This window comes from Polyodon spathula, chromosome 7, assembly GCF_017654505.1.
Source record: "Polyodon spathula isolate WHYD16114869_AA chromosome 7, ASM1765450v1, whole genome shotgun sequence".
Taxonomy (NCBI): Eukaryota; Metazoa; Chordata; class Actinopteri; order Acipenseriformes; family Polyodontidae; genus Polyodon; species Polyodon spathula.
The window spans coordinates 34,804,546-34,832,452 of record NC_054540.1 but is presented as its reverse complement, the minus strand read 5'-3'; the positions used below and the strand labels follow the sequence as shown (position 1 = coordinate 34,832,452).

Genomic DNA, 27,907 nt, shown 5'->3' with positions numbered 1-27,907 from the left:
CACTCACTCACTCTCCAAAAAACAAAGGATTTCTGGCTCCTTTTATACATGTGGCCACTCCTCAATTAACACCAATTACCTAATTGGGGAATGGCCACACCTGTGATTCCCACCCACAAATTCTAGTTACAGCAGCAGGACTTCTTCCCTGCCATAGAGCCCCAAGTGTCTTTACCACAGTAGTGGCATTTAGATCTGTCCATGTTTCGAAGCAGGGGACTTTGAGAAAAACACAGAGATGCAAATAAGACTTGCATTGCATAGAATTTTGATTCACTCCTGGTTTTACTTAAGAGTATAATAAGATACACCTGAGCTTGTTACCAACACACAGGCTAATCAAGTGATTATGGAGCTGTGGCAGCCGTACTGTGAACCTATCCTGTTTCAAGCTGGTAAATGCTGCTTTAGGATGAGAAAAAAAAAATACAAACAGATTGTCGGGTGCTTTTCACTGCCGATCTCTAATGTACTTTTCATGCTAATGCAGAGGTTTATAATTATAACTTTTCATTAATCAATTTGTCATCCTCAAGCCACGAGCAGATGGCCAGTCCCTTGTTTGCTGGGAATCAAGTCGGCATCGTAGCTTGCTTACACCACAACATTTCCTGTGATCGATACCGAACCAGGCACAATGATTCCCAGATGAGCCTGTAAAAATTACAAATACATTTACAGATGATTGAAATTGAATAAACTGAGCAAAAACATCTGTTGCATATTAAGCCAGCAAATGTATTTGGAGCTTACTAACCTAGCAGGCTGTGCTGCCGTTGGATATGAGAAAACATTGTTTTGTATTACTGACGAAAAAAATAGTCAACTGTTGTACACCACTGTAAAAGCATAGTGTAGTAAAACATAGCTAAAGCAAGATAACTCACGGGAAGTATCGGGAACAGAATGGCAAAATAATCATTGTAAACAGAATCATTGGCAAGTGTCAGTATTGTAACAAGAAGTTCACTATAACTTCCATAACCTAGAAAACTTTTGGGGGGCTAAGGTTATGGTGACACTGAGTCCCAGTTGAATTCGATTTGGATCTCGATCTGCAGCTGGTGGAAATGAGTCCCATTTCAAGGGAATCCCAGTGACTGCATAAACATAATGCGCTGCTTGCATTTTGCCCTGTTCCAGCACTGAAACACAAAGGAATGCATTCCACAGGCAAGCAATATCAATTGATAAGAGTCGAGTTTGGCTCTGAAGTGCACCCAACGTTTACTTGAACAAGAAGACAGCACCCACTCACAAAGGAACTGGGCTACTTGTACAGGCTGAGAGAATGAACATGCGGGCTAATTAGCCACTTGCAAATTTAATGCTTTCCCTTTCCTCCCTCCAATACCAACAGAAGTGAAAGAAGTCCGACGAGCTGGGGACAGATATTGAATCAGTCAGCAGATAAAACCCGATCTCGCTCCACTTGGTCCCGCTGCACAATATAAGAGACAGCTGCAGCGTGACCACCTGTGAGCTGACTCTTCTGATGACTGAACAGAAGGCATCGGTTCTATTACAATGAACCTTTTACATGCTGTCACGCTGTCAGCTGTAGAGTAAATGTGCAGAGCATGATTATTGTACTAGGGAAACAGTGATTTCAAACATATATAAAACAGGTAGGTATATATAACTGCTCGTCACAAACTGTTTGAGCCACAGCGGGCTCTCTTGGGGACCACTTTCCATTGGTTTTGCCTTGGCTGATACATTCAGCCTAACCAGCAAGACTGTCCTTGCACCTGCTTGACATGCACCCGCTATCCTTCCCTTACATATTTGCCTTTCCCCATTTCTGGTAATCTGTTTGCAATTGTGCTGCTCCCACAGCTTTATAGAGCTACAGGGTTCACATGAACAATCTAATTTGCAACTCTAATTCAGAGCAATGCCAAATCCAATTGAGTAGACATGTATTACTTCTGTAAAATCATGGTTTTTATCAAACTTTTCTTTCGTATATAAAATCTCCATTCAGGTTTTCGGTAGATGAGTTAAACTTCAGTTCCCTCAAGCCACTTTACTTTTCAGTTACCAAGACACAGCCAATTAGAGCACCAGAGATGGGCTGCAGAATCTGCTCAGAACATCTCTAAATGAATGCACTCTTTAGTTTCCAAGTTGCACTATGAGTTGCAGAAATCCACTGGCTGCACTATCAATAGTTAAACATTAAGGTTGTTATTTCTAATGAACCGCATTTATATGTTTTCAGTTGACATAGTTAACCCAGACCATTACTTTAATTCCAGTACAGAAACAAGGACCAGAGGACACAGCTGGAAATTAAGAGGAGACAAAGAAGTATGGAATCCTGTTAGATCCAGTGGCTTTCTCATTGGTAATTTTTCTTATGTTTTTATGCTTTAGTGGTATCCAGTCACTGTCCTGGAGGGCCATTCCGCTCCAGGTTTAACATAGATCATTAAAATGAGTCTGGATGGAGGTTTAGAACAGGGCAGGAACTAAGACCAGGAGAGGAAGGGCTAACCTGGGCCACCCCTGGTTTCAGTTCTTACAAAAGTGATTATGTCAAATACCTGTTTTACGTTTGTGAAAATAACAATAAATGCTATACATCTGAGATCATATCAAATTCAGATAGGAAAGTAACATACATTAGTTTGGGGATTCCAAATAGTTAAGCTGGTTTGCACTGCTCTGCAAGAAAAAATCATGGTTCATGGCTGCCGGAGCTGTAGCTAATCACTGCATCGATCTTACCTGTCCTGCACGTCCATTTGTTAAGCAGGTCTCATGTGTGCAGTTTTGAAAGAAGCATATGCTACAGCAAACATGCATTTTCCTGCTTAGCTGCTAATGACATGCTTTGATCCTGAAGACATGGATTGACCTGTGAAGGAGAACTGGCAGACTGCCTGTAAGTAAGGCATGGTTTCTGAAACTAAGGGTCTTATTTTCAAAGCATTCCTCCATTGTTTAATTAACAAATATATTTTGAAAGGAGAAAAACATCATATTAAATGTTTCAAAATGTCACACAAAACACCCTGAGAGTGCTTAAGAGAACTTGAAATACAGAACTTGCTTGGTTTTAGTTAATCAAAGACTGGAGTAAAAACTTTGAAAACATGTCTATTATGTTATTAAATATAATTTTAAAAATTAAAAATTGTACATTACAGTCCTACGTGGTGAATGGATGGGCATGCCAGGTAACATTTATGTATGTATTTCATTAGCTAGAACTGTATTCTGCATATTGCTGGAGAGAGCCATAGAGCTAGTGCGCGATACTGATGAACAAAGTCCACTCTTTTCTTGCCCCGTTTTGAGCTCAGTGCTCAGTCCTTGATTTTGTTGTTCAGTGTTCTCTTGAGTTCAGGTGTTTCTGGTGTCCTTGTTGCTTAAACAATACTTCCCTTTTTGAGGCCCTGTGATTTCAGACCTTTAACCCCCCTCCTCCCCAGCTCAATCAGTATGCGCCCTGCGGTGTCTCCCCCAATTAAATCTGCCATTTCCTCTGAGATTTTCCCACTGAAACTTGTGAAACTATAATAGCAATTTTTTATTAGCTGACAAACTTGGGTTGTCTGGGATTCATTTTTTTTTATCATTAGGCACTGCGACGGTTAAACCAGCATGCAAAGGAAAGGCCTCTCATTTGGAAAGGCAGTTTGATTGATATTTCCCTTTCCTGTTACCGCGGAAAGATGACCAGCTCAGTGGTGAGCAGGAAGTCAAAGCTGGGTTTCTGATTGCTGGGATTGTTTTAACGGCTTCACAAAACCAGCACACGCAAACATGTCCTCATGCCCAATGCTGTTCTTTGGAGCCTCACATCCTGTTTGGATGAGTACAATATTTACTTGTTGGGTACACAAATCCATTCTATTTGGAACATTATAACTACACGCCATTCTAATAATCTGGCTATTGTTTTTATATAGAATACCCTTTAACCCATCACATGGTATAACAGTGTCATCTCATCTCACACATTTGGTAACAGAACCACTCAGCTTCGCTTCACAGTCTGCTTGGCCACCCAGTGCTCATAAGAACACACCCTTATACCATAAGAGACAGGGTCAACTGTACATTTTAAGTTATATTATTCACCTACCATGTGTCATTATTGAGACCAAACGGATTCCCTTGTGCCAAAGTACAGAAACTCAACTCCAACCAGACACATCTTCAGATCATATCCTTGGCGTATTTAAATATACAAGCAATGTGTACTGGTTTCACCATTTTGTGATTCCATTGGGGTGTCAAAATATGAAAATGTTTCTACAAACGGCAGCAATTGTATGATAGAAATACAATGATTCTTGGTTGTAAATCACCCTCCCGACCTGTGAGGGCGCTAACAAGCGAGGACAGAGTTCCTTGGAAGGGCTGGCCTGACAGTTCTTTCCCAGGGTTCAAGGGAAGTCGGTCAGCCAGGAAGGGGGCGAGACTCTATTGCAATTATGCATTGACCCAGAAGGGAAACGATGTGGCAGCCGCAAATTGAAGAGTCTGTTGCACTCGTTTACCAAGGGGTCATGTGTGACAACATCAAAGCGGCCGGAGAATTATAATCTGTTCCTTCGCTTTGGTATAATGTGAGTAGAAACGAGAAGGACAGTGAAAGTAAAAACAGAAACTAAAGTCACGAGTGTTGTGTTTTGTTTGTTTATAATTCTCTTGTGTCTTTTACGTTACTAGACAGCTAACAGTTCTGGAGCTGTCGCCAAGGGCCAGCACTAAACAAGACAACACTGCACCTTTGTCACAAATATAAACTTGTAGCACCCACCAAAGCACTAGTGCATGCAACCAGGACTGGTGATCGTGTTTGTATCATTGTGAGGCGGATATCGTTTATTATTTAGGATTGTCTGTTCTTGTTAATTACCCCGTGCTGTACACATTGGTGTGTACTGCTGGGGAATTATTGTTTTGACCTGGAATCTCCAAACAAACATCACTCCTGCACCTATTCCCACTCAGCCACTTTGTCACACTGCCACTGTGGTGCCTGCAACCCTACAAAATGGGAATCAACAAACTTTGTAAACCTACTGACACGAAAACCTTCTTGTACGATACCCAGAGTGGAACTCAGCTAATACAGCAGAGAATACAGCTGTGTATTTGACTGACTTGAGTATGAAGACAATATCCCAAAGATTTCAGGTGCTATCATCCGGAAACCAAAAATTCACACGATCCTAATGACTCTAACATTGCTTTGAGAAGAAAACCGTCACTACATCGTGAATACCTAGATTCATTGCATGGAGATATTCTTTTACTTTGAGTGTCTTTATACAGGAGAGGAGTGCACTAGTAAACAAAACCTGCTGTACAATCTTGCAAATGCATGTTTCCAAGTGTTCTGCAGTGGGAAAATCAATCTTCATAAATTCCTCAACTACAACTTGGGACAGATTAGTAGTTAGTAATGGATTTTATAACTCCCTCTAAAATCATTAATAGCATGTACTGCTGTGCATGGCATGGTCAACCCTACAAGCATCTTACATCTCAGCACTATCAATATTAACACTACTCCCCTTTAGAAGGAATACAAACCAAGTGTGACAGGGTAGCACCATGGCCCAGGCTGGCTGCTGGCAGGAATTAGACCCAGAGACAGAAAGCTGCAGTTTAAGCGCCGGTGCACATGTTTTGTTAAACAAAACACAGGAACAAAATAAACTGGCCCGAGGGCCAAAACAAAGATTTAAACAAAATAATAACTGCTATGTTGAAAAACAATACAAAAATCACAGCACAAACTCCTCTACCAGACAAAAGTATTTCTCCTTCCTTTTATACATGTAGCCACTCTCCAATTAACACCAATTACCTAATTGGGGAATGGCCACGTCTGTGATGGCTGGCAGGGACAGATTTAACCCCATCCCTGCCAACCTTACTGTAGCAGGGCAAGCAGCCCTGTACAGTGGTTATTTTAGAACGGGATCTCCCCTTCCGCCCCTGCGTTATTTTATATTTGTGTTTATAGATGACGACGAACCGCCGTGTGTTTTGTATTTGTTTATTATTTTGTATGACGGCGCAGCCGGGCATTTCTGTGCTATTGTTTTAAAAATATTTGTGTTTATAAATGACGGCGAACCGCCGATGAAGCCCATCCGTGCTAATAATTAAAACCAGTGCTGAAGGTGGCCATCTCCCGAATTAATTAAGTGATTAAGTTATTGCTAATCCACTCCCTCACCACATATTAGCAACATTGTAGCTGCCTGTTTTTACAGTGGTGCTATAACCAAGGCTTTAAAATCAAATTTCTTTACCTTCTATTAGCACTGGCAACACTATCAATGTCTGCTGTGCTGCTGTGGTTGGTTTAGACTAGACTGCACATACATTACAGTTCAAGGTTTTTTGAGGACAGATAGCATTGCCCCCTGTGCTGGCTCTGCCAAGGCATTCAGAGGTCCTGAGATGTGCAGTGCATTCCATTAACTATCTGACTGTCTCTGTCTCTCTGCTGGCAGTATATTAACATTCCCCTTACTATTTTGTGATGTTGGCAACCATTCTGGATTGTTTTTAGATTCTGTTGCTCCAATATTAAGTTATTATAATTGTTTCTCTAAATCTGGCTTTACTGTCTTGTTTGACGAATCCCACGGGACTAAAAAGCCTTTTTCGGTCCATTAAAATCATGTGACGATATAAACTTTCAACTCCCCATTCAAAGTTGAGAGGTCACCTCTTAATAAACCAGTTTGTCAGAAAGCGGGATTTCTCACAAGTTTCAACAGGGCAGAGCCAGGATGCAAACCCGCGCTACCTGAATACATGACTCAACCTGCACACCAGGCAATTGGATCAGGGGAGTCATGTGAGGATACCTGAATGCATGACTCACTCTGCACACCTGGCAATTGGATCGGGGGAGTCACGTGAGGATACCTGAATGCTTGACTCACCCTGCACACCAGGCAATTGGATCAGGGGAGTCACGTGGGAACTCTGTTACTTTTTAATCACACCTTAAAAGGGCAAGAGAAAGACTCCCTTCGACCCCTCCTCGTACAGCATACCACACCGAACTGTAATAAATGTGGCTGCATTGGGATTTGGAATACAGTGGATCTTTATGGAGCTGGTGGGTATAGCAGTGATGTAACACTGCAGAGTTCAATAGCATCTGAGCTTCCCCGGGACAGACACTCAAACTGAAACAGGATTGTTAATACCATCAAAACAATGCCGCTTGACAACATAGATGATTTATATCCACACAAAGTATTATCGCAGGACCTGCCAAACCATCTGGTCTTTATTTGATGTACTTTTCATTTTAAGCAATCAGGACAACAATAATAAAGAGCCAGCTGGGCCTGCAGAAGCCAAGGAGACCGCAACTGGATTGTGGTGGAAAAGGTCAGCTTTCTAATGGGATTCTTTTAATAGACCGTGTGCTGGTAGAATCTGCAGTGCGAAGCAATCCCACAGCTATTATGTCTATGCAACAACATGATAGCTTCGAATGGCAATGGTGCTGGCAATATTATCAGCAGTGTCATACAAATTCAATATGGCACCAAGATTGTTGCTGCTACTGTGATTCTACTGTGTTGCAGGGATGGCAACAAGACTCCCATTGCGTAGCAGTTTGATCCATTCCTGGTTTTACTATGAGTTTAATAAGACACACATGAGCGTGTTACCTATACACTGTAGCTAAACAAACTTAACCTGGAATGGATGGAGCTGCTATGCAATAGGAGTCTTATTTCCATCCCTTTGTTGACATCAATGGCGCGCAAACAGAAAAGAACGAAACGGATACCCGGGGTAAACACAGTTTGTGGCAATTTGAGAACAAAAAATATTCTCCCTGTTATTTTAAAAAAATTTCAAATACTATCAAAGGGTGCTTAAAAAGACTGGAATGGAGAATGAATAATGGCCATGCTAACAAAGTCAAAAGCATGCTCTTTAAAAACATTTTTCAAGCTGTTTGTTTACATTAAGCCATACTTGTGATGTCAAATCTTACAGCCCTTCAGTACTGGCTTTTAAAGTTGCATTTATTAAGACTTCCAAACTTTTCATACATCTCATTCAGTGCTTGAAATTCAGAAGACTTCTGTTTTCTATACCCTTTCAGTTAAGAAAAAAAAAAAATCACGTTAGCATGTGTGTGGTTTGTTTAACTGAATGTACAGTACTTTGCAGTCTGCTCCCATACAAACAAAATGCAAAAAAAACAAAACTGAAAACAATGATCCTTTCAGGAGTCCCAGCAAAACAGACCACACTGCAATTCTTAAAGTTACATGACTTATCAAAATCCAATAAGTGGGGATAAATAGAAGCATCATTAATGAAGGAAAACCATTACCCTTGTTTTTTTTTTAAATGTATCCTTTTTCATAGATATTGTGGTTACACCCAAGCTATTTGATCATAGCATGATGCAATGTTTTAATTTGACTTGCCAGACAAAGGTCTTCTTCTGGTACTTGTCTATCGATTTATCTAAAACAATTAACTAACTTTGGGAAGCTGCTGTATGAGAAATGTACACATGCTGGGGCACTTCTGTATCAAAAACTGAAATGAAGACGTGTCCAAGGAAACACAACAACACTGTCTTCGGTGTTTGCAATGCACTCTGGGGGTTGTAGTGTAATCTACTGTACACCAATGACTAAGAAATGGACTGTTTAGAATTCAACTCCTGAAAGCTATGCACAGCCACACAGAACATGAGATAATTAAGCAAAGCTATTAAAACATGGCACTTAAATCTCTGAAAATGAGAAGTGGTGGTACTGAATACTTGTCAGTACTGGCCCATTTCAAGCATTTTCAAAATGTTTTTGATCTTTGTCTTTTCTGTTTTTCAACCCAGATGTTTCTGTCACAATATTATATAACACATTAAAGGACCCCACCTGAGATTGACACTTGACAATAAGGGAGTTGGGTGGGATGATATTAAATGCAACACACAGGAAGTAGAATGAATTGTTTTTGGAAGTGGAAGAAAAAATAAACATCTGAGTCACAGTGAAAATCTAAAACACAAAAAGCAAAACAAGGCCTTTGAGAGAATGTTGTTCAGCTAATGAGAGCCCTTTGTTAGCCTTGATTATCACCAGTTTAAAAAGTATAAAATATGGAATCATTTTGAAGGTAAAAGTATTTTTTTACATTTAGATTATGTTTATTTTTACTTTCAGATTATAATGTCTATAGAAAACTTGACCTGTCGTAAGGTACCTTTAAGATACACAGAGATAAAATAATTCCAGTAATTCTTATCTAATATGTATTAGTTTGCACTGTACACAGTGTGTGTATTTTTCATACTGGAAAATGTGAGGCCTACGAAATGATGACAAGACATATAAGGGAACCTTTAGTGGAATTATTTGGTGAGCAACATGTATTCTAAATAGAATACCAGGTCGTGAGGTAAAAATAAGTACATACACAAAAAAACAATCCTCGTCGTTCTTTTCCTCATGTTGATGGAGAATGCCTGTCGTTACCGTGCTAGGATTCCACTCCTGTGGCGTCTCCTACAGAGAGAATGGTGCCTGAGGATAGCCCGGCCTACACAAGTCAAATACTTTGAAACGGATTCATGCTGAATACACTTTCTGAGAAGTCCACTCGCTGAGGGAGCTTTTGGAAGGAAAGCTCCCCGTCAGCCAACACAAACTCTGGAGATGCGCAAAGGAAAGCAATATTTAATTAGCTACAATAATACATCAGGGAGAAAGATCTGGTATTATTAGCTTGTGAAAAGAAAATAACAGTGAAGAACGGGCTATAAAATGTACACTGACAGTTCAGGAAAAGCGCAAACACAAACAGTGCCAATGGAGGCTGTTTGAGGAATGTAACAAAGGCTATTTGCTTCATTAACTGTAAAAAGTGATTTTTTTCAACTGTAAAAGCTTGTCAGGATGTTAACAATTAATTAAAAATTAGAGGTGTGTTATTTAATCAGCTGTAGCAACACGTGGGGACGTATAACACTATATTTTTTAGAACCACGCTACTTACTCTTCAATTGCCATTGGTTGGTACTCAATTGCAAAAGTGAGGGAAGGTCAGCTTTTATTGTTTTGAAATTAATACATTAATAAAGAGATGTGTTTTGATGTATTTAATACCTGTTGAAAAATACTTCTTACAGGTAATTACTCAGTATCAGTATCAGCACACCCCTATTAAGAACAGTTGCTTTTATTTTCATCAATACTTCCACGCGACAGAATGATGCTGTTTATCAGTGTGGGAATGAACAGGAAACGCACACAAGCAAACTAACAATAAAACTGGCTGTCAAACACACTTGCCAGCTTATCAGAGTTCATCTATAGTTCCTTGATTTTCTAAATTAATAGTTAACTAAGCAGAGATGTGCACACGGTTAAAGGAGGCATCATTACAGTGCTTCACAGTTCTCCCATGCCTGTCTGCCAGCAGAATCAATAAATGCCTGTTTTATTTGTGTAGAATACTCATTTAAGAAATCAAACTACAGCTGCACAGTCACCAATGCCATGTAGCACAATATAATACAATACACATGTATTTTTATATAGCACCCTTCATGCCATGGCATCCCAGAGCGCTGTGCAAAATGAAAAATAGCACAAGAGAGCTCACATGTACAATACACCCCAGTGTATGTTTTCAATTTTTTCAAAAGAATCCAATGTTTGAACCTGTTTCAACCTGCCTAATGTCAACCTGAATAGAGTTCCACAAATGAGGTATGGGAGTGGCATGGAAAAGTGGTTTGTACAATTATCTCTCAACATCCTGGCCATTGCAAGGCTACCCTTGGTGGTGAACTTGTGAGAGCACTGTCCCAGCTAATCTTGGGCAGGCTTGGAATGATGAGAGGAGTCACAACTGTCTTATGTTTCCCAAAGGTCCACCGACAGGTTGTATTTTGAGTTGATGTTTTGCACCTTCCCTATCATTTTTGTAATTTAAAGGTTGAAAAATGACCATGTGGGCATTACAGTACGACACTTGGCAACTTATTTGTTTATTTACATTATATATTGCTCATTTGAAGACCACAATGAAAAACACTATTACACCTCGAATTCCAGCCACAATGTAATCTCACTGATACACAGGGTAACAAACTAGAGGCAGTGTAGACTGTTTATGTAGTTTGAGTGAATTCCTTGGAAGGGTAATTGTTATTGAATTCATATTCTGCAAAGCACTGGTTCCCAGGCCTCTGACTCCCAAACAAATATAATCACACAATGCTCCCCCAACGGGCTTCTACTTCAGCTTCTGCTGATACTTGGCCTACATTGAAGCCTTAGAAATTAGATTATCTCAATTGGTAGCCATGGAAACCAGCACATCTTGACACAGGCCCAGACGCGGAACAAGGGATACTGTAAAGCCTCTACTTTGAAGCACAGACATGGTGAAGGTGGGTTTTCATTTTCATCAATAAGCTTAACATCTTCAGAAAGTATTTGCTGCCCGGTCTGTGGGTCCAAATTGAGTTGGCACCCAGAACCACCAGTTCTTGCTCTGCTGTTCTGGCTGCTGCCTCTCGTGCTGCTTCTTGCAATTCTTCCTTCCCATCCTCCTCTTCCTCACTTCACAAGTAATAAAAAAAAAAAAAAAACTGCAGTACCCTTTCTGGCCTGTGTCCAGGAGGCACTGGTGATCCCGTTTGATACCACATGTGACAGGACAGGAACCAAAACACACATAGGCAGTACTGCAGTAAAAAAGACACGTCGTGCATTGTTTTTATTTAAATACAAAAATAAAAGAAAAAGTTCAAACAGAAAACACTTGCTAAAATAAAACAAATCACGAACACAAAATATAACAGGTCAGGCTGGGCAAATAACAATTACACTGTGTAACAATTTTTTTTTTTTTTTTTGTTCCTGGGTAGTAAGTGTTATTTCCTAATTGCTTATGCCTCAAAAATACAGTATAATCGTAAATCTCGAAAAACTACTCACTTCTAAATCTTTTGTAGTCATTTTTGTATTACTTTAAATAAATACATGTTAATTTGGATTCATATGTTGTTTTTTTTCTGACTTTATGTGAACGAAAAGACACACATTTGCCTGTTTTCCCATTGGAAATAGTGATATTTTGAAATATCACTGTCCTGGTCACAAAAGCAAAGTTTGTGGGGAATAACAGCCATTTTCTATGCTTTTGAGGCATAAGCAATTAGGAAATAACACTTGCTACCCAGGAACACAAATTGTGTTACATAGTGTTATTATTTACTGTTTGTTTCGCCATCAGGCACTGGACAAAACAAATAAAACAAACCTTTCCACCTTGATTACAATTGTCTGTCTGTTCTTTAGTCATCTACACCTGCACACTATTAACCACTTTGCCACAGCTGGGTTTCTGATTTTAAGGTTTAAATGAAAAACAAAGATAAAAAAAAAGAAATCAAAGACTACAACTTTTTTTTGTGTTTACATAACCTGTGCAACTAACTGCATTTTGTTAGTACACAGGCACAGCACACACTGTGATTCCCATCTGGGCTGTTATTTGATTGAGCAGTTCTCAGAATCCTTCAACACATCAGCCCAGATAAACTCAGATGGACAAAAGTATGTACATTTCTAACACAGCAGATTTCCATTACATGAGAGTAGATGTTGAATTTCATGCTGATTTGAACACGGCTCTTGTCAAGATAAGCACCAACTAAGGCGTAGCTTTGCAGTAAACTTATGTGATCCATCTGCATCTCCATCCATTTGCATCTGATGATGTAGATATCATTCTGTCTGGTGTTGATTGCTGAAGTGTAAAGCTGGCTCTAGGGATCAGCTCATTTTGCCTCCCCAGCGCATCAGCACACACAACGGCTGTGAAGCTGGCTCCAGTGCAGTCTCCCCAGTGCATCAGCATGACAACCGTCTGGATTGAGCTAAGTAGGGTACATCTCTGGGGTCTTCAAGTGGGCACCATCCATCCTCGGTGTTTCGTCGACTAGCCCATGACACCTCAAGAGGGCTCAACAGTGATTCTGGTGTCCCAGCATCACCCGCCCTCCATCCCCCTCTCAGCTCAGCCCAGATTACTTACCTGTACATCAGTGTTGCTTTCTTTCTATTGTGCTTGAGATCCCCATCCAGAATCTTTCCGTCTCAACCACAGCAGTTGCTGCTCCTTTCTGCTGCTTCAGATAAGTTCTTCACTGTGCGACGCAACTCTTGGCCACTGAACCTGATGTCTATGAGAAACCGAGCTGTAGAGTGTGCCACAAATCCTCAACAACCCACCTCCACTGGATAAACTCGGACTCTCCATCCTCATTGTTCCGCTTCAGCAGCTAGTCGAGCAACCAAAGTTTCTTCCTCTCATACGCCTCATCCACAGCATCTTCCCATGGCATTGTTAACTCTACCAGATGAACAAGACGTGCTGATCCAGACCACAAGACAATGTCTTGTCAAAGGTTAGTGGTGGCAATCTCTGGTGTAAAAATAAGCCATCGACCAACATCTGCCAGCATCTTCCAGTCTCTAGCAGCTTCCAGTTGTCTTGGGTGAGGCTTGGTTTTAACACATTTTCTTGGTGGTTGTTCTCCTGGATGGAGGAATGTTGTCTTTTGTGTGTAATGCTTTGAAGGAACTGGTGGCAACTTATTGGTCAGGTTATGCTTGTCTACTAATGCTAAGGCCAAACATCGCAGCACCTGGTCATGGCGGCAAGTAAACCGTCCTTGGTTAAGACCCACCTTATATCCTGTCAAAATGTGCCTTAATGTTGCAGGTGATGAACACAAAGGACATGAGGGATCCTCACCCACCCAGAGGTTTAGGTTCTGTGGTGATGGGAGAACATCATATGTTGATCTGATGAGGAAACTGATCCTGCTCTATTGCATTGTCCATAGGTCTTGCCAGACAATCTTGTGTTGTTTCACACGGTTCCATCTCATCCATTCTCCCTGCTTGGCCTGGGAAATGGCCTTTACACACCTGATCCTCTCCTCCTGCTTTTGCAACTCATTGACTACCAGCTTCCTCCGTTGAGCTGGGGTTGCCTTGTGCCATGTAGGAGGAGCTGAACTGAGACCAAAACCTCCTTTTCCATGCTGAACTTGCCCCATAATATCTCCAATTCAAAGGGCAGCCTTAGCATCTTCCACAACTTTCTTTGATGCCCATTTTCTTCCAGTTTTCAACACAGGTGCTGCCTCCCTTATGCATTTGTCGCGTGACTCTACTAACGTCATTTCCAGTTGGACTGGCGCACTTAAACTCCTCGGTTAGAACAGAGATTGGCAACTGCAGTATTCCTTTACCATAAAGTCCCACTCTGCTGAGGCAGCGTGGAACTCCCAACAATCCTGACGTGTGAACTGATTAAAGCTTCCAGCTTCTCAACTGTTGTCAAGGAAACCTCGTACACAGTCAATGGCCACAGCAGTCTTGGCAGTAGACCAAACTGAAAGCACCAGAGTTTCAGTTAGCCTGGTAAAGCGTTGCTGTCTATGCTCTTCAACCCTTCCACTGCTTGTTGTCTAACTTCTCCTACACGAACTGTGTCCTTTAGATCCTCGTTGTACCATCTCCCTAGACTTTTCACTGGCTTCTTGGACTCTGTTGGTATTGCCTCACCATTAATGTAGAACCTTTATTCTACTACTTTACCTTTAATTATAGAGATGCTCCTTGATTTAGTGGGCTTGAATTGTATTCGTGCCGATTCAATGTTACTGGTTAATTTGCCCAATAACCGATTAGTGCAGGCTACTGTTGTAGTCATTGTTGTCATGTCATCCATGTATGCTCGAATTGGTGGTAGTCGCATTCCAGAAGCCAAGTGCTCTCCTCCCACTACCCATTTTGATGCCCTAATAATTACTTCCATTGCCATGGTAAAAGCCAGTGGAGAAATGGTACATCCTGCCATTATTCCAACTTCTAGGCTTTGCCATGTAGTGCTGAATTCTGAAGTTGAAAAACTAAATTGCAAATCTCCAAAGTAGACTTTCATTAAATTTGTTATTGTCATCAGTATGCTGAAAAAAATCAAATGCTGCCCAAAGAAGTTAATGTGGCACTGAACCATCTGGATTAACCAAATCCAGGAATGTCACATGGAGCTCCTTCCTCTCCTTTTTTGCTGATTGAATTGTTGAATTGTTGCCAGATTACGCTGAAGGGTTCTAAGCATCCTTGGAAACCTGGATTGCCTGCTTTTTGTACTGAAGTGTCAATGAAGCAGTTCTTTAATAGGTAGGTTGACAATCTCTGAGCAATAATGCTGAAGAAAGTCTTGCCTTCTACATTTAATAGGGAAATAGGATGAAACTTGTAGAATCCTTTTCTTTTGGTATTAAGACTCCACCTGCTCGCGCCATGCTCTTGGTACAACCTGTTCTTCCCATGCCACTTTCATCAATTTCCACAGGATTCATAGAACTCTTATATCTGAACTGGGTCGGATATCTGAAGGAACTGACATAGGCTCCTGCCTTTTTGAATCTGTATGTGTTTCCTCAGTTATCTCTCCAGCTCAAACTTAGATGATTTTAGTGTGCCATTTTTCTCACTGGTGAATATCTTCTTTACAAATTTGAATGAATCTTTATAAAAGTTAGTTCTCGCATGCTTTCTTTTTGTAGCATTTCCGTAGGCACTCAGCTCTGCGCAATGTTGCAAGCTTATCTTTTATGACCCTTTGTAACAGTTGGCGTCCCTCCTTCTGACTTTGTTCTGCTTTTGTCCATTGCTTCCTCAACTGCCTCCTTTCTCTAATTAAGCGTTCAATCTCCTGCTGCCGTCTAGACTTTCCAGGAATAGTTTGTACTTTTTCCTTCCTTTTTACAATTCCAAACCTCTTACTTCCATATGCGTAGACGATGTCCCCAAATTTATCCATCCTCTTTTCAACTGTTCCATTTAACCTTTCCAAAGTAAAACAGAAATTCATCACTGGTTGTATCCATGCAAGTCCTCCTCATGTCTACGACAGGGGTGCTGATATTCTGCGAACTGTGGTTTGCTTCCTGTCGCTGGATTTCATTCGACTGACTTGACTGACTTTGTAAGAAGTACTGATCAATGTGAGGCCCTTGTCCCTTCTCCCTCAAGCATTTCATTCTCCCTTGATGAATCTTCAAACCCCTGACTGTTGTTGCCTTGCTCCAGCTGCAGACACAAACCTGGAGTTCCATGTCTTTGCTAACTGCAGATCTTGAACTAGTCTTTTGTGAAGTACTCTCCATTCTCATATCCGCTTCCGTTCCTAAGTCGTTAACCTGTTATCCAACGTTGAGTCATCTTCCGCCTCCGCTCTCGTAGACTCTAGGGGTATTTTTCTCTTTAAAAAAAAATACATACACATATACAAACAGAACAGCTTCATATTTGAAACAACTGAGCCAAAAAAACAGATGCCAGTATGATTCATATAGATGTGTTTCACATGGGAGGCTAACCCTTGACATGATTGAGACATGACTTTCCAGATATGGAGGATGCAGCAATGCTATCACTTGACTGAATGAGCTCATTTCACAGTCCTGTGCAAACTGAATCACAGCCAGTATGTCTCCCTTCAACGACCCCCTATAGTTTATCAATACTCCCTTCGCCCTCCTGTACACAGAACTCACTCCAGGGACAGTCTGCCACCCACTCACAGAAGAATTCCTCTCCTCTATGACCTCACAGCATTCTAGAAAGCATTTAAACAAAGCCCACTGCCGACAGAGCAGGAAACTGTGTGGGAATTATCTGCACCAAAGAGCTGTCAGCCTGCAGCCAGTCTTCATGGGTCTGTGCACTTTAAACTGGACAGGTGTCAATTTTCATTGTGGGTATGATGAGGGATAAGAACCAGAGTACTCATGAAAAAAAGGTAAATACACCTGATAGCGCCTTGGCCTGAGTATATTAATCTCAGAATATCTCGACTAATGTAGTCTTATTGTGGTTTAGATTCACTTTGGTTTATCAAACTGTTTAACTCAGTAGTGCTCATTTCTGTATCACATGTGATCCAATGCTTAGCCACCCCTCTATATTATTATTTTTTAAATCCAGCCTCACAAAACAAAATGTTTCATATGCAGCACATACTGTGTTGCAGGACTGGGGGAAATCAATACAGTAAAAGCATAGCAAAGGGTAATGGAGCATAGTGGAAGCATGGTGAAGCGTAGGTAAGCATTGTATAACGCAGAGTAATATGATAAAGAATATATATTTAAAAAAAAAAAAAAAAAAAAAAAAAAACCAAACATGGCAAACCATAGTGGTAAATGCATATTATAATCATGAGAAAAGCATGGGAAAACTGTAAAATGAGTGGTAAACATTTATAAGGGACGTACTCCAAAGATGCACAAGCAGCTGGTATGGATGTAATCTTTTGCCAAACCTTTTTTTCACTGGATTTTACAGCTATGGCCAAAAGTACTGCATCACCTAGAATTTAGGATTCAGATATAATAAGACAAAATGATATGAACAGAATTTAGATCTCTTCTTTAACATCATGTAATCAAAGAAACTACAAAATAATATTGCTAAAGTCTACCAGAAGCCATAATAGTAGTATAGTATTTCATGTTAGATTTTGAAATGTCATATTTTTAAATTTGTGTCAGTTTTTCATTAAGTATATGGAAAACTACAAATAGGAATGCAATTTAATATGTTAATGTAACATTATGCAACTGGTTTCATTCAACACTATGATTCAAAGTTAGTTAATTCTATAGGATATTGCAAAACTTGTGGACATATCTGTATTTAATGAGATTAACAATTGGGTTAATAAAACACCCCCTGGGGGTAAATAAACCAGTCAGACCCTAACTCTGTGTGTATGTGTGTGTGTGTGTGTGTGTGTGTGTGTGTGTGTGCGTGTGCGTGTGTGTGTGTGTGTGTGTGTGTGTGGCCTCGTTTACAGTGCTCAATGGGTTAAAAAACCCTACAAAACCTACCTTATGAGGACAAAGTTTAAACAAAGTAAACAAAGTAAACTTTCAATGGCGGAGTATTTACCTTAGCCCCTGTAGCTTCCATTATAGTGTTGATCCCCAGGCCCCTTTGGAGTTTAGAATAGTACACTTACACTCTACTGGAGTGAAGCAAAGTGCTCATGAACACTATAAACAAGCATATATGTGTGTGTGTGTGTGTGTGTGTGTGTGTGTGTGTGTGTGTGTGTGTGTGTGTGTGTGTGTGTGTGTGTATCCATGGCCAATGGTGAGATAAAGAAAGTCTGCTTCAGTGCTGGATCGGATGTGCTCGTCTGTAAAGCTGAGGGAACATGAATCCACTTTGTGACTTGGAACTTAGTTGCAGAGGACTAGGTTTCAGAAGACTTGGTTTCAGGCCACTGCATGACACATCAGGGGGACGGGCTTTGAGACAGCAAAGTTACCTCAAACTATGTCTTCAGGTTTCCTGAAACCAGGTTTCAAGCCGCTGTTCTGGAAAAAGTGGCTTTATGTTACTTCGGATTTACCTCATCTTAACCCAGGTCCGACATAAAAATGTTTCCTTTGCGGACCGATGTTGGACCCTGTACTTTTAAAGAGTTTGTGTGAAAATAAATAAGACTTGACGCGCCTGATAGGCACTGAATAAATGGGCTACAAAGGGTTAAGTGTTAAGAATTTGGACCCTTCTATATAGAGCCAGAAAACCCAAACTGTCTGTCCTAATGATTTTCTCCATTCCAAAATAATGTATTCCAGATGTTAAAATAACAAACAAACCGTGGTTTATCTAATTAAAAATGTACTCTCAGGCATTGTTTAAATCTACACCTCTATTGTTTCACCCAGAGACTCATCTGATTCACAGAAGCTGTCCAGTGCTGTGACCAAAGCTTTATGAATCAGATCCTAAATCAGTTTCAGGAAAGCCTCCTAATCTGACCCCATCCACACTCCCTGGAGAATGTCCAAAAAATGCATTGGTTTTCGCAATCATTGTAATTCAGCAGGTTGTTCTTTTGAAGTGAACTGAAGGAATTTCCTGTGTCTCTCTTTGTCATGTCGGAGCTATGCGGTTTCAGTCGGTCTCACAACAATCCACTGGGCCCAGGAGACAGGGCAGGGGTTATGGATTACACATAGCTCGGTGGACAGCTCTCTCCTCCTGTTTTTTGGTTGCTCAATGTATTTAAAAAGCTATGCGACTCTCCACAGTCCAAGTTACAAGTTTGATTTCAGCCATTTATTGTTTGCTGGGTCTCTGCTGCAGTAGGTATGGCAGTGCAGTCCCAGACTCATACCTTTATGTAGGAGATACAGGAAGAGATAATGAGAGAGAAATGCAAAAGAGACTTGTAAGCAGCACACTGCCCCTTTTGCTCTGCACCCCTCCGAATACCATGTGCTCTTCAAATAGAGCCTTTTGAGAGGTACAGAGATGGGCAATGAGGCTGATCCCAGGACAATGACATGAGCTATGAGGACAGGTTCAAATAATTACATCCCTTCAGCCTGGAAAAAAATAAGTGAAACATGTTTCACTTGTATTTGAAGCCTTATTTTGCTCTTGCTTTTGAGAAATAAAGTGTTGATATTCAACTTGGAAATGTTGTTGCTGATTGGACTTTTAAAATATTGGAGTGCTGTTGATTAACCCAGGATATGTTGATAAAAATAAGCTTAGAAAGAAATCTGCAACAATACATAGCACACTGGATTGCAGCAACATGCTCATAAAAGTTCCCTGTAGTAAAAGCGCAGCAAGATTTTATAAAGTGAAAACAAAGCAAAGCATAGGTAAGCATTGTAAAGCCCAGAGAGGTATGGTAAAGCACTAAAAGCATGGTAAAACAGGGTTATGCATAGCAAAATAATGGGAAAAGCATTGTAAAATACTGCTGTAAGCTTTTATAAGGGCAGAATTCAAGGGGCGTTCAGTTGACTGTATTATGCCCACATGCACTTTTTATGGTACTGTATGTACTTCCCGAGTGGGGTCGGGGGCGGTAAGTAATAACTAAAGCTCAGACGCCCATCTCAGTCATGGTATACACATAAATACATGAAAAACACAAGTGGTTCATATTAGTGGGGAGGAATTAAACAGCAGCAGTCTCTAAATGAAGCATAACCTGATCTAAGAGCATTCCTTCTGTACACTGAAACAGATATATTTGTGGCATAATATTATTCATACTCTCCTTAGTGCCTTTCCCTTCTTAATTTTTGAACTGCACTCAAATTCAAATTGTCCAGCACAGCACCACATAAGGGAGGGTCTGTTACTCTAAACCTAGAAGAAAAATAAAAAGCCGAAGACAACATGTTCCAATGTTTTTTTTTTTATAGGGATTGGTTACCATGGTATATATAGAAAGCGAGATTCCCAGCACAACAACTGACTCACTGTGTAGGGATGTCACTAATCTGTGGTTCAGTGATCCAGAGTAGCTGTGTTTGAATGCTGTATTTCCACTGGGGTTCTTGCTCTGCTCTTACAGCTGCAGTGGGACACCAGGAGGAGGAGTGAGGGAGACTACCACCCCCGAGTTCACACATTGAGTCATGCAGGGCACTGGGATTTCAACCTACGATCTTCTCCCTTATGGCGCTGCAATATATCCTGTGACTACACTGCTCTGTATATTGCTGTGGCAAAGTGCCCCGCCCCTGGGCTATTTATTTGTATTGTATGTCACGTGTAGTGTGTTAATGTTGGTGTATAGTGATTGGTACACGGGATATATATCGGTCTGTGTAACATGAGTGGTTTAAAATGTATATTTGTATTTAGGCACAAGGATTGCACAGCACTTCATATGCAGGTAAAATGTAACAATATGCGAGGACGGGGAATTGCACTTTATTACTTCACGTGCAGTTCTACCGAGACTCTAGCAATCGAGTCTCGGTACAGCTGCATAAAAGCAGCATGTTTTCACTCACTCGGGGTTGTGTGTTTGATGAGTGGAGAACGGGATAGGGAATGGAGGTAATAAGAATAGTTAAAGTTAAAATAATATCAGCTCACCGTGTTTATCAGTGTAGTCCTTTTTGTTTGTCTCTTTATTTTGGCTAAAGTGCTGTGTCCTGTGTTTTGTTTGTCTTACAACCTTTTATTTTCTGTTTGTTCATTTATTAAATGCTGAGCACAACCAAGTGCTCAGCTTCACCAAACTCCACCTCTCTGGTTCTGGTCTGACGTCACCCACTATAGCCGTCTTAGTGTTATGTGGTGTCATTGCGGGATTACCAGCGCCTCATAGACGCAGACCAGAGCAGGAACCGTATTTTTTTTTGGGAGAAAAAAAAAGTTTTTGGATTACAAAATAAATAAATAAAATGGGATGGAAGGAGGAGGATAAACAGGTGAAGGACAGGGAGGAGGAGTGTCGCCTAATGGCCAGACATCCATGGCGATATAACAAGCCATCTCCGGGATGCCCCCTCTGCGACCAGGACCATCTGTTTGCCAACTGTTCCATATGCCACTATGAGGAGGAGGAGGAGGAACTGGCCCAGGAGAGGAAGGCGAGGAGAAGGAATGGGAGAAGAAAGCTGCAGCAGCAACCAGAGCAACAGCAGGAGGAGGTCGGGGATGACAGTTGGGAGGTTGTTATTAAAGAACCTCGTGGCGGTGATGTGCTCTGGCTGTGGGGTGTATGGACACATGTTGGCCATCTGCCCCATGCAATATGCAGAGGCGGAAGTAATACCTGAGTGGGAGGAGCCCGTGAGTCCAGCGCCCAGACGGGGGGGGGGGACGGGGGGGGACGGGGGGACTGTGAGCATCCAGCGCCCAGACAGGGGGACTGTGGGAATCCAAAGCCTGAGGGACTGCTGTTTCCACCTCCACCAACAGAGGAAGAACTCCTGCTGTTTCCACCTCTGCCAGCAGAGGAAGAATGCCTGCTGTCCCCATCTCCACCAACAGAGGAAGAATGCCCGCTGGTTTCACCCCCTGCAAGTGAGCGACAGCTGCACCAGTCCCCTGCAAGTGAGGGAGAGTCACACCAGTCCCCTGCAAGTGAGAGGGAGAGCCGCACCAGTCCCCTGTAACAAGGGTAGACTACACGATGCTCCCACCTCTGTCGCCAGGAGACTACACACTGCTCCCACCTCCGTTACCAGGAGACTACACGCCTCTGCCACCTCCACCGCCAGGAGCAGAGCAGCAGAAGCTGCCTCTGCCTCGGCCACCTCCTCCGCCAGGAGCAGAGCAGCAGGAGCTGCCTCTATCTCCGACACCTCCATCGGCAGAAGCAGAGCAGCAGGAAGTGCCTCTGCCTCCGCCACCTCCACCAGCAGAGGGCGAATGCCTGCTGGGTCCCCGTCCACCAGCAGAGGGTGAATACCTGTTGGGTCCCTGTCCACCAGCAGAGGGTGAATACCTGCTGGGTCTCCACCCACCAGCATAGGATGAATGCCTGCTGGTATCACTTCCCCCACCATCACGAGGAGAGGAGCTGGAGCTGCCTCTGCCTCCATCACCATCAGGGGGAGAGGAGCAGGAGCTGCTTCTCCCTTCACCAGAAAGACGAGGACTAGATGCTGGCAGTCATCAGCAGCCCTTGCATAGAACTGCCCGACTGCAGTGGCCGAGAAGAGGGCCAAAACCCACACCCCAGCTTGTCCTGACTCCCCGCATATCATCGCTCAGGGATGCTTGCCTCGTATCGCCCAAGGATGCCTGCCTCGCTTCGCCCAAGGATGCCTGCCTGTCATCGCCTGGGGTTGCCTGCCACTCCGCATCTCCTGGGGTTGCCTGCCACTCCGCATCGCCTGGGGTTGCCTGCCGCTCCGCATGGCCAGGGGCTCCCCTCCTGAGTTCGTTCCCGAGGGTCCGCTGCTGCCTTCGCCTGGGGTCACCGGAACTGCTTTGCCAGGGGTTGCCGTCAGCTCTGCTCGGCCACAGGGGTCAGTGTTGCCGGAGCCCCACCAGAGGGAGCTGCCGGCTATGAAGAAGGGGGGAGAGGTCAGGAGACCACCTTCCTCAGCAGCCTTTCCGCTGCGGGAGTGGACCACCATGCTGTCAGCCATGCCACTACTGGCAGGGGAGCTGACAGCATTTTCAGCCATAGGCCCAGTGAAGTCTCCCTTCCCGGCCCAAGACTTAGACCTGGACTGCTGGGTTTTTAAGGGGAGAGATGGCTGTTGAGGCCAGGTGTGCTTTGCACAAGGGGGGGTGTATGTGGCAAAGTGCCCCGCCCCTGAGCTATTTATTTGTGTTGTATGTTACGTGTAGCGTGTTAATGTTGGTGTTTAGTCATTGGTACATGGGATATAAATGGGTCTGTGTAACATGAGTGGTTTAAAATGTATATTTGTATATAGGCACGAGGATTGCACAACACTTCACATGTAGGTAAAATGTAATAATATGCGAGCACGGGGAATTGCACTTTATTAATTCACGTGCAGTTGCACCGAGACTCCAATTGAATGATTGATTAGCAATCGAATCTTGGTACAGCTGCATACAAGCATGAATAGCAACACTGTAAAATACCACCCCCAAAATCCGCACATATCTAAAGCACCAAGCTCTCCAAAACACACTATATCCCATCAGCACAATCAGGAGCTGTGACAGGCTGAAAGAACGAAGTGTCCCTGTGTCTAGCTCTGTTAGACTACAAGCCTCTTAGAACTGAATAGAAATGAAATGGGAGTGGCACATTTGATTGAATAGTTGTTTGAAATGTGTTTTAAGGTATTGAGAGTCAAAGTATCAAAGTACTTTCTGAAACTTGCAAAAATAAAATAAAATACAAAAACACAGACTTTCTTTTTTCGTCCCAATCAGACACCGCCTTCAACATTTGCTGTTGGACTCTAGTAAACTAGTGTAGCGTTATAGGTGGTGTTTAATAGAGAACTATACTTCTCTGGTTTATTTAAATCAGATCCATAGACATAGCTGAACAACAGGAAGAGTCACCATATTCTGTCTCTCTCCCGCTCCCTCAGATTTAACTAAACATTCCCTGCGTCAATCACACAGGCATGGCAAATCAAACATTGCTGAACCAATACCCCAAATATTTCCCATAACAATTCTTACACTAGCAATTCATGATCTATACAGAAACAACACCACAGAATAACAGAAGTCATACAAAGGGTAAGAAATGAAATACCATGAAAATGTCCTTTTCATCAGGCAGTCTTCATATGCCATGTGCATGACAGACAGGCTTTCCGAGCCACTGCAAACTTATACATTTTAAATTAAGAGCAGCAATAACCCAGCAGGTGGTCTCGCACTGCATGCAAGAAACCTTGCTTTTAGGTATGTGATTTTATGAAGCTGTGAAAGCGCACCAGAATACATTTTACTATGTACTATAAAAACTGTTAGCCATTTTGCAGGTGTGGGAATTAAGCAATCTTAAGACACAGAGTCGGGCTGAGAACTACAGTGCCCTACCTTCCTGAGAAGTGCAGCCAACGTTCTTTAATTAAACTGAGCACAAGAAACTGACCTTAATATCTTTGATGTACAGACTACACTGGCAATCAGGTTAATGAAATCCTAATACACTTTTAATTCTGGGAAATATGTTACCAGCCTGCTAAATCCTTCATACAAGTTTCCCATAGTAAAACCATAGCAATGTGTAATAATGTATAGTAAAAGTAAGGTAAAGCATAGGTAAGCATGGTAAAGAATAACGAGATATGGTAAGGAATATTAATAAACATGGCAAACCAGAGTAAACTATGATAAATGCATAGCATAAACACAGGAAAAGCACCGAAAACAGCAAATATATATATATATATATATATATATATATATATATATATATATATATATATATATATATATATATATATATATTGTAAGGTAGCAGGGAGGGGGTTAAAATTCTTCCCTGCCAAAGCATGTGAAAATGCAACTGTCTTAATTGTTTTATTGGTTAGTAATCCTCTGCACCTGGTGTTAGTTGGCAATTAGAGCCAGGTGCAGGGTATTTAAGAGAGACAGGCAGTTTGTTCAGGGCTGTTGTGTGTAGGGAGGTGGAAGTTGTGGTCTGCTTCCAAGCAGTCAAGGTAAAGTGCTGTGTTAAACCGTGTGAGTTTTGTGTTTGTGCTACAGGTAAACAGCTTAGCTGTCCTGGTTCAGTTAGGTTCCAGACTGTATAGTTAGTGCTCCAAGAAGGAGCTAGGTGTTTGTTTTGTTTAATTTTTGATTGGTGTTTATTAAAAGTGTGCGTCAGCGCTTAAATCAATTCCATTTCTGTTTCCTGGGTCTATTTTAAAAGGGCTAACGAACCGTGAGAGTTGCGCAATCTTTCACAATATATATATATATATATATATATATATATATATATATATATATATATATATATATATATATATAATCATGATCAATAAGAAAAACAAAAGAAGAAAAGGATATTTTAGGCACTTAAAGGTAGAATAATTGATTACAAATCAACTATCAGGACGTTTCGGACTATAAGTCCTTCATCTGCTCAATACAAAAAACAGTACTTCACGAAGTTGATAAACAAACAAGTAGTCTTTTAAACAAAATTCCAGAATGGTGATGATGTTAATGATCTCAGAATAGAATGTTCATTCCAAATGGCTCCAAAGTGCCCAGTTTGAAAATAAGTTCACATTCTTTTTGCTTTCTGACGGCATTGGTTCCATAACAATGAACTATCCCACAAACTGATGTCCTCTATAGTGTGGTCATCTCTGTTAAAGTGTCTGGTGAAAGGAGAGGTAGAGGTGTTAATTCATATACTTCTCAGATGTTCCACGAAGCGATCAGCGCCATCTTGTTTCACCAGTATACAGCTTGTTACATTTGATGCAGCCAATGCAATATACTATTCCTTTACTAGTGTGAGTAAAAGTATCATATATATATATATATATATATATATATATATATATATATATATATATATATATATATATACACATACTGCATATTACAAGTTTTTATAATAGGATTTAGCACCTTGTTACATGTTTGAATGTGGTCTATGATCCAGTCCCACTGAAAACAAACTCCAGTTACAGCAGCTTTTTTGACAGGTAGAGAGGCTTACATAGTCCCTGGTTCCAGTCCACTAGATTTGAAGGAAACATAGGCGCTTGATGCAGCCATCGAGAGAGATCCAAGGGTAGTGAAAGACAAGTGGAATCTCTTTGCAATTCACTTTCAGTGGGATTCCAAGGGGTGTTATCCTGTGATGAAACGACACTGTACAGTTTGGCTAAACAAACATCATATAGAGTCCATTGACTCTGAAGACTTCTCTCCTCCTACACTCGGTGCACTCTGTCGTTATTACCTGAGAGCACTAGTGTTACATCATTAACATACCACCATTACTGTACAGTGCTATTCGTTTTCTAAATGGGGCTACAACCCACCTAATCACACTAGGAGTCAGGGTACTCACATGTGACTTTTAGAACACATGACTTCAAGTTACATTTAGCTTTGATCTTTTACTGCCCCCTTACTTTGTTATGTATATTTGCAATCACAGTAGTACTTCTTTTAGTAATTACTCCGATATTGTTATTTTTTTTTATCTGTGTTAAGGTGCTTTCAGGGGTTCAGGAGCTGCTCTTCAGTTCCAGTTGCCTGCTATAGACATTTTTAATGTGGGCTTGATCGAGCAAAGTTTGCTCATATTAGTACCTAAAGCACAAAACAAAAGGAATCTCCATCTAAAGGGGCAGATCACTTGATGGTGCTGGTTGTTACCTAGTCTTAGTTACTTATATCTATGGCAGGCAATTAAAACTGAAGAGCAGCTCCTGAAAGCACTTGAACATGGTATTTGAATAATTGTAATAAGAATCAATGGGCTGCACTTTGAACTATAGACTGTTTAGAGTCCCCCAGACCAGCATGATAAAGTATGGAAATGGCACTACCAAATTTCAACAGGAATAAAACGTACGTGTAATTACTGGAATTAAAGAATGCTAAAGCATTTTTCAAATTTAATTTAATATTTTAGCCCGTGTTTTAAAAACTAAATAAACTGTATACATCTATGGCCAAAAGTTTTGCATCACCCTATAGAATTAAATAATTTTGCTTCATAAAGACAAATGAAAACAGATCAATAATGGTACACTAAAAAATATGGAATTACATACAGCTTTGTAGTTTTCCATGTACTTAATGAAAAAGTGACAAAAATGGAAAAATGTGACATTTCAAAATCTAGTACTGTAATACTACTATGGCTTCTGGTAGACTTTTGCATCATTTTGTAGTTGTTTTGATTACAACACATGATGTAAACAATAATACATATATATTATATATATATATATATATATATATATATATATATATATATATATATATATATATATATATTTTATTATATATAATACATAATATTATTTTAGGATCCACTGCGTTTTGAACTTGGCCGTAGCTCGCTCTCTCTCTCTCTCAGAAAAGTAAATGATAAAATTAAAACTCACTATTTGAATAATTAGCTACAATGTTTTGGCTAAAAATATAAATAAATAAATATGATTTTTTTTTAAATGTGTTAACAGAGGGGTCAGAGGGCTATAATCATAAAGAAAATTAAAAAATAATTAAGTTTAATAAAAAGAATGCTAAGCACTGGGACTCCTTTCCCATTACTCTCTAGCATTTACTTGCAATTCTTTTTTTTCATTTGCTATCTTTAGCCTGCCTTTTTGCTTTCACACAGGTTTATTTTTTGTGTTTGTTTAATATGTTGTTTAAGGCTAAACCAGTCACCCTACTTCCCAGAATTTTCCAACATACCATAACACTTACAACTAAACCCATTAGCCTTCACATTATATCATGCTAATCAATTTGTCTAAATAGTTCAGTCTTAAGGGATGATGAGGGTGTGTTAACTAAACTGAGTTCTCAAATTCAGCACTGCTGTCATTTAAATGACATCATGGCTCTCCCCG

At 41.0% G+C, this 27,907-nt stretch overlaps 1 protein-coding gene across 2 annotated transcripts in view; it reads right to left on the bottom strand.

Moving 5' to 3' along the window:
- The window catches only part of LOC121318578 (synapsin-3-like), a 250,791-nt gene that overhangs the window by 78,582 nt on the left and 144,302 nt on the right, over positions 1–27,907 (bottom strand). The gene's annotated exons all lie outside the window — the stretch shown is intronic.